The following is a 7,649-nucleotide window of genomic DNA, read 5'->3' on the forward strand; positions in this document are numbered from 1 at the left end:
ATCCAAGCACTAACCAGGCCAATACCTGCTAAGATTAAGAGATCGGGCATTGACTCTTTTTTTTTTTTTTTTTTTTTTTTAAGATTATTATATAATTAGTAATGAATTTCCAATAATATTAGAGCACCTGGTATTCCGAGGCGGTCTCCCATCCAGACACTAAACAGGTCCATGACTGCTAAGATTCAAAGAATGGGCATTGACTCTTTTTTTTTTTCAAGATTATTATATAATTTGTGAAAAATTTACAATAATCTTAGAGCAACTGGTATTACCAGGGGGTCTCCCATCCAATTAATAACTAGGCCCAAACCTGCTTAGCTTCTGAGCTCAGACATGATCTGGCATAGCCAGGGTGGTATGGCCATAAGCGAAGACTGCTGCAAAGAGAGAGCTATTTAAAGATCAGCCAATCTAATCGCCGGTACATTATATAAGTAGGAAAGAAAACCCTAAAGCTTAAAGCACCTGGTATTCCCAGGCGGTCTCCCATCCAATTACTAACCAGGCCCATACCTGCTAAGATTCAGATATGGGGCATTGACTCCTTTCTTTTTTTCTTGCAAGATTATTATATAATTTGTGAAAAATTTACAAAAATCTTAGAGCAACTGGTATTACCAGGGGCTCTCCCATCCAATTACTAACTAGGCCCAAACCTGCTTAGCTTCTGAGCTCAGACATGATCTGGCATAGCCAGGGTGGTATGGCCATAAGCGAAGACTGCTGCAAAGAGAGAGCTATTTAAAGATCAGCCAATCTAATCGCCGGTACATTATATAAGTAGGAAAGAAAACCCTAAAGCTTAAAGCACCTGGTATTCCCAGGCGGTCTCCCATCCAATTACTAACCAGGCCCATACCTGCTAAGATTCAGATATGGGGCTTTGACTCCTTTCTTTTTTTCTTACAAGATTATTATATAATTTGTGAAAAATTTACAAAAATCTTAGAGCAACTGGTATTACCAGGGGGTCTCCCATCCAATTACTAACCAGGCCCAAACCTGCTTAGCTTCCGAGCTCAGACATGATCTGGCATAGCCAGGGTGGTATGGCCATAAGCGAAGACTGCTGCAAAGAGAGAGCTATTTAAAGATCAGCCAATCTAATCGCCGGTACATTATATAAGTAGGAAAGAAAACCCTAAAGCTTAAAGCACCTGGTATTCCCAGGCGGTCTCCCATCCAAGCACTAACCAGGCCAATACCTGCTAAGATTAAGAGATCGGGCATTGACTCTTTTTTTTTTTTTTTTTTTTTTTTTTTAAGATTATTATATAATTAGTAATGAATTTCCAATAATATTAGAGCACCTGGTTTTCCGAGGTGGTCTCCCATCCAAACACTAAACAGGTCCATAGCAGCTAAGATTCAAAGATTGGGCATTGACTCTTTTTGTTTCAAGATAATTATATAATTAGTACAAATTTCCAAAAATATTACAGCAACTGGTATTCCGAGGCGGTCTCCCATCCAAGCACTAAACAGGTCCATACCTCCTAAGATTCAAAGATTGGGCATTTACTCTTTTTTTTTTTTTGTTGCAAGATTATTATGTAATTAGTAAAAATTGCCAAAAATATTACAGCAACTGGTATTTCCCGGCCGTCTTCCATCCAAGTACTAACCAGGCAAAACCTGCTATTATTCAGAGATCGGGCATTGACTTTTTTTTTTTTCAAGATTATTATATAATTTGTGAAAAATTTCCAAAAATCTTAAAGCAACTGATATTACCAGGGTGTCTCCCATCCAATTACTAACCAGGCCCATACCTGCTAAGATTCAGATATGGGGCATTGACTCCTTTCTTTTTTTCTTGCAAGATTATTATATAATTTGTGAAAGATTTCCAAAAATCTTAAAGCAACTGGTATTACCAGGGGGTCTGCCATCCAATTACTAACCAGGCCGAAACCTGCTTAGTTTCCGAGCTCAGACATGATCTGGCATAGCCAGGGTGGAATGGCCATAAGCGAAGACTGCTGCAAAGAGAGAGCTATTTAAAGATCAGCCAATCTAATCGCCGGTACATTATACAGGACCAAACCTGCTTAGCTTCCGAGAGCAGACGAGATCAGGCATAGCCAGGTTGTTACGGTCGCAAGCGAAGGATACTGCAAAGAGAAGACTATTTAAAGATCAGCCAATCAAATCGCCCATACATTATATAAGTAGGAATGAAAATCCAAAAGCTTACAGCACCTGGTATTCCGAGGCGGTCTCCCATCCAAGCACTAACCAGGCCAATACCTGCTAAGATTAAGAGATCGGGCATTGGCTCTTTTTTTTTAAGATTATTATATAATTTGTGAAAAATTTACAAAAATCTTAAAGCAACTGGTATTACCAGGGGGTCTCCCATCCAATTACTAACCAGGCCCAAACCTGCTTAGCTCCCGAGCTCAGACATGATCTGGCATAGCCAGGGTGGTATGGCCATAAGCGAAGTCTGCTGCAAAGAGAGAGCTATTTAAAGATCAGCCAATCTAATCGCCGGTACATTATATAAGTAGGAAAGAAAACCCTAAAGCTTAAAGCACCTGGTATTCCCAGGCGGTCTCCCATCCAAGCACTAACCAGGCCAATACCTGCTAAGATTAAGAGATCGGGCATTGACTCTTTTTTTTTTTTTTTTTTTTTTTTAAGATTATTATATAATTAGTAATGAATTTCCAATAATATTAGAGCACCTGGTATTCCGAGGCGGTCTCCCATCCAGACACTAAACAGGTCCATGACTGCTAAGATTCAAAGAATGGGCATTGACTCTTTTTTTTTTTCAAGATTATTATATAATTTGTGAAAAATTTACAATAATCTTAGAGCAACTGGTATTACCAGGGGGTCTCCCATCCAATTACTAACTAGGCCCAAACCTGCTTAGCTTCTGAGCTCAGACATGATCTGGCATAGCCAGGGTGGTATGGCCATAAGCGAAGACTGCTGCAAAGAGAGAGCTATTTAAAGATCAGCCAATCTAATCGCCGGTACATTATATAAGTAGGAAAGAAAACCCTAAAGCTTAAAGCACCTGGTATTCCCAGGCGGTCTCCCATCCAATTACTAACCAGGCCCATACCTGCTAAGATTCAGATATGGGGCATTGACTCCTTTCTTTTTTTCTTGCAAGATTATTATATAATTTGTGAAAAATTTACAAAAATCTTAGAGCAACTGGTATTACCAGGGGGTCTCCCATCCAATTACTAACTAGGCCCAAACCTGCTTAGCTTCTGAGCTCAGACATGATCTGGCATAGCCAGGGTGGTATGGCCATAAGCGAAGACTGCTGCAAAGAGAGAGCTATTTAAAGATCAGCCAATCTAATCGCCGGTACATTATACAGGACCAAACCTGCTTAGCTTCCGAGAGCAGACGAGATCAGGCATAGCCAGGTTGTTACGGTCGCAAGCGAAGGATACTGCAAAGAGAAGACTATTTAAAGATCAGCCAATCAAATCGCCCATACATTATATAAGTAGGAATGAAAATCCAAAAGCTTACAGCACCTGGTATTCCGAGGCGGTCTCCCATCCAAGCACTAACCAGGCCAATACCTGCTAAGATTAAGAGATCGGGCATTGGCTCTTTTTTTTTAAGATTATTATATAATTTGTGAAAAATTTACAAAAATCTTAAAGCAACTGGTATTACCAGGGGGTCTCCCATCCAATTACTAACCAGGCCCAAACCTGCTTAGCTTCCGAGCTCAGACATGATCTGGCATAGCCAGGGTGGTATGGCCATAAGCGAAGTCTGCTGCAAAGAGAGAGCTATTTAAAGATCAGCCAATCTAATCGCCGGTACATTATATAAGTAGGAAAGAAAACCCTAAAGCTTAAAGCACCTGGTATTCCCAGGCGGTCTCCCATCCAAGCACTAACCAGGCCAATACCTGCTAAGATTAAGAGATCGGGCATTGACTCTTTTTTTTTTTTTTTTTTTTTTTTAAGATTATTATATAATTAGTAATGAATTTCCAATAATATTAGAGCACCTGGTATTCCGAGGCGGTCTCCCATCCAGACACTAAACAGGTCCATGACTGCTAAGATTCAAAGAATGGGCATTGACTCTTTTTTTTTTCAAGATTATTATATAATTTGTGAAAAATTTACAAAAATCTTAGAGCAACTGGTATTACCAGGGGCTCTCCCATCCAATTACTAACTAGGCCCAAACCTGCTTAGCTTCTGAGCTCAGACATGATCTGGCATAGCCAGGGTGGTATGGCCATAAGCGAAGACTGCTGCAAAGAGAGAGCTATTTAAAGATCAGCCAATCTAATCGCCGGTACATTATATAAGTAGGAAAGAAAACCCTAAAGCTTAAAGCACCTGGTATTCCCAGGCGGTCTCCCATCCAATTACTAACCAGGCCCATACCTGCTAAGATTCAGATATGGGGCATTGACTCCTTTCTTTTTTTCTTACAAGATTATTATATAATTTGTGAAAAATTTACAAAAATCTTAGAGCAACTGGTATTACCAGGGGGTCTCCCATCCAATTACTAACCAGGCCCAAACCTGCTTAGCTTCCGAGCTCAGACATGATCTGGCATAGCCAGGGTGGTATGGCCATAAGCGAAGACTGCTGCAAAGAGAGAGCTATTTAAAGATCAGCCAATCTAATCGCCGGTACATTATATAAGTAGGAAAGAAAACCCTAAAGCTTAAAGCACCTGGTATTCCCAGGCGGTCTCCCATCCAAGCACTAACCAGGCCAATACCTGCTAAGATTAAGAGATCGGGCATTGACTCTTTTTTTTTTTTTTTTTTTTTTTTTTTAAGATTATTATATAATTAGTAATGAATTTCCAATAATATTAGAGCACCTGGTTTTCCGAGGTGGTCTCCCATCCAAACACTAAACAGGTCCATAGCAGCTAAGATTCAAAGATTGGGCATTGACTCTTTTTGTTTCAAGATAATTATATAATTAGTACAAATTTCCAAAAATATTACAGCAACTGGTATTCCGAGGCGGTCTCCCATCCAAGCACTAAACAGGTCCATACCTCCTAAGATTCAAAGATTGGGCATTTACTCTTTTTTTTTTTTTGTTGCAAGATTATTATGTAATTAGTAAAAATTGCCAAAAATATTACAGCAACTGGTATTTCCCGGCCGTCTTCCATCCAAGTACTAACCAGGCAAAACCTGCTATTATTCAGAGATCGGGCATTGACTTTTTTTTTTTTCAAGATTATTATATAATTTGTGAAAAATTTCCAAAAATCTTAAAGCAACTGATATTACCAGGGTGTCTCCCATCCAATTACTAACCAGGCCCATACCTGCTAAGATTCAGATATGGGGCATTGACTCCTTTCTTTTTTTCTTGCAAGATTATTATATAATTTGTGAAAGATTTCCAAAAATCTTAAAGCAACTGGTATTACCAGGGGGTCTGCCATCCAATTACTAACCAGGCCGAAACCTGCTTAGTTTCCGAGCTCAGACATGATCTGGCATAGCCAGGGTGGAATGGCCATAAGCGAAGACTGCTGCAAAGAGAGAGCTATTTAAAGATCAGCCAATCTAATCGCCGGTACATTATACAGGACCAAACCTGCTTAGCTTCCGAGAGCAGACGAGATCAGGCATAGCCAGGTTGTTACGGTCGCAAGCGAAGGATACTGCAAAGAGAAGACTATTTAAAGATCAGCCAATCAAATCGCCCATACATTATATAAGTAGGAATGAAAATCCAAAAGCTTACAGCACCTGGTATTCCGAGGCGGTCTCCCATCCAAGCACTAACCAGGCCAATACCTGCTAAGATTAAGAGATCGGGCATTGGCTCTTTTTTTTAAGATTATTATATAATTTGTGAAAAATTTACAAAAATCTTAAAGCAACTGGTATTACCAGGGGGTCTCCCATCCAATTACTAACCAGGCCCAAACCTGCTTAGCTCCCGAGCTCAGACATGATCTGGCATAGCCAGGGTGGTATGGCCATAAGCGAAGTCTGCTGCAAAGAGAGAGCTATTTAAAGATCAGCCAATCTAATCGCCGGTACATTATATAAGTAGGAAAGAAAACCCTAAAGCTTAAAGCACCTGGTATTCCCAGGCGGTCTCCCATCCAAGCACTAACCAGGCCAATACCTGCTAAGATTAAGAGATCGGGCATTGACTCTTTTTTTTTTTTTTTTTTTTTTTTTAAGATTATTATATAATTAGTAATGAATTTCCAATAATATTAGAGCACCTGGTATTCCGAGGCGGTCTCCCATCCAGACACTAAACAGGTCCATGACTGCTAAGATTCAAAGAATGGGCATTGACTCTTTTTTTTTTTTCAAGATTATTATATAATTTGTGAAAAATTTACAATAATCTTAGAGCAACTGGTATTACCGAGGGGGTCCTCCCATCCAATTAATAACTAGGCCCAAACCTGCTTAGCTTCTGAAGCTCAGACATTGATCTGGCATAGCCAGGGTGGTATGGCCATAAGCCGAAGACCTGCTGCAAAGAGAGAGCTATTTAAAACCATCAGCCAATCTAATCGCCGGTACACTTATAGTAAGTAGGAAAGAAAACCCTAAAGCTTATAAGCAGCCTGGTATTCCCAGGCGGAAAGTCTCCCCATCCATTTACTAACCAGGCCCATACCTGGCTAAGATTCAGATATGGGGCATTGACTCCTTTCATTTTTTCTTAGCAAGGTTATTATATAATTTGTAAAAATTTACAAAAATCTTAGAGCAACTTGGTATTACCAGGGGGTCTCCCATCCAATTACTAACTAGGCCCAAACCTGCTTAGCTTCTGAGCTCAGACATGATCTGGCATAGCCAGGGTGGTATGGCCATAAGCGAAGACTGCTGCAAAGAGAGAGCTATTTAAAGATCAGCCAATCTAATCGCCGGTACATTATATAAGTAGGAAAGAAAACCCTAAAGCTTAAAGCACCTGGTATTCCCAGGCGGTCTCCCATCCAAGCATAACCAGGCCCATACCTGCTAAGATTAAGATATGGGCATTGACTCCTTTCTTTTTTTTTACAAGATTATTATATAATTTGTGAAAAATTTACAAAAATCTTAGAGCAACTGGTATTACCAGGGGGTCTCCCATCCAATTACTAACCAGGCCAAACCTGCTTAGCTTCCGAGCTCAGACATGATCTGGCATAGCCAGGGTGGTATGGCCATAAGCGAAGTCTGCTGCAAGAGAGAGCTATTTAAAGATCAGCCAATCTAATCGCCGGTACATTATATAAGTAGGAAAGAAAACCCTAAAGCTTAAAGCACTGGTATTCCCAGGCGGTCTCCCCCATCCAAGCACTAACCAGGCCAATACTGCTAAGATTAAGAGATCGGGCATTGACTCTTTTTTTTTTTTTTTTTTTTTTTTTTAAGATTATTATATAATTAGTAATGAATTTCCAATAATATTAGAGCACCTGGTTTTCCGAGTGGTCTCCCATCAAACACTAAACAGTCCATAGCAGCTAAGATTCAAAGATTGGGCATTGACTCTTTTTTTTCAAGATTATTATATAATTAGTACAAATTTCCAAAAATATTACAGCAACTGGTATTCCGAGGCGGTTCCCATCCAAGCACTAAACAGGTCCATACCTCCTAAGATTCAAGATTGCGGCATTTACTCTTTTTTTTTTTTTTTGTTGCA

The 7,649-nt window shown here is 39.8% G+C and overlaps 9 pseudogenes; all 9 read right to left on the reverse strand.

Moving 5' to 3' along the window:
• Positions 1–945: 945 nt before the first annotated feature.
• On the reverse strand, positions 946–1,064 carry LOC113102888 (uncharacterized; annotated as a pseudogene).
• A 1,264-nt stretch (positions 1,065–2,328) lies between these two features.
• Positions 2,329–2,447, reverse strand: LOC113102900 (uncharacterized; annotated as a pseudogene).
• Positions 2,448–2,819: 372 nt separating this feature from the next.
• LOC113102854 (uncharacterized) lies at positions 2,820–2,938 on the reverse strand (annotated as a pseudogene).
• Positions 2,939–3,165: 227 nt separating this feature from the next.
• Positions 3,166–3,284, reverse strand: LOC113102855 (uncharacterized; annotated as a pseudogene).
• Positions 3,285–3,635: 351 nt separating this feature from the next.
• Positions 3,636–3,754, reverse strand: LOC113102877 (uncharacterized; annotated as a pseudogene).
• Positions 3,755–4,471: 717 nt separating this feature from the next.
• Positions 4,472–4,590, reverse strand: LOC113102889 (uncharacterized; annotated as a pseudogene).
• Positions 4,591–5,853: 1,263 nt separating this feature from the next.
• Positions 5,854–5,972, reverse strand: LOC113102901 (uncharacterized; annotated as a pseudogene).
• A 738-nt stretch (positions 5,973–6,710) lies between these two features.
• On the reverse strand, positions 6,711–6,830 carry LOC113102802 (uncharacterized; annotated as a pseudogene).
• A 224-nt stretch (positions 6,831–7,054) lies between these two features.
• LOC113102857 (uncharacterized) lies at positions 7,055–7,172 on the reverse strand (annotated as a pseudogene).
• Between the last annotated feature and the right edge of the window lie 477 nt (positions 7,173–7,649).

Source organism: Carassius auratus, unplaced genomic scaffold (assembly GCF_003368295.1).
Source record: "Carassius auratus strain Wakin unplaced genomic scaffold, ASM336829v1 scaf_tig00217767, whole genome shotgun sequence".
NCBI lineage: Eukaryota > Metazoa > Chordata > Actinopteri > Cypriniformes > Cyprinidae > Carassius > Carassius auratus.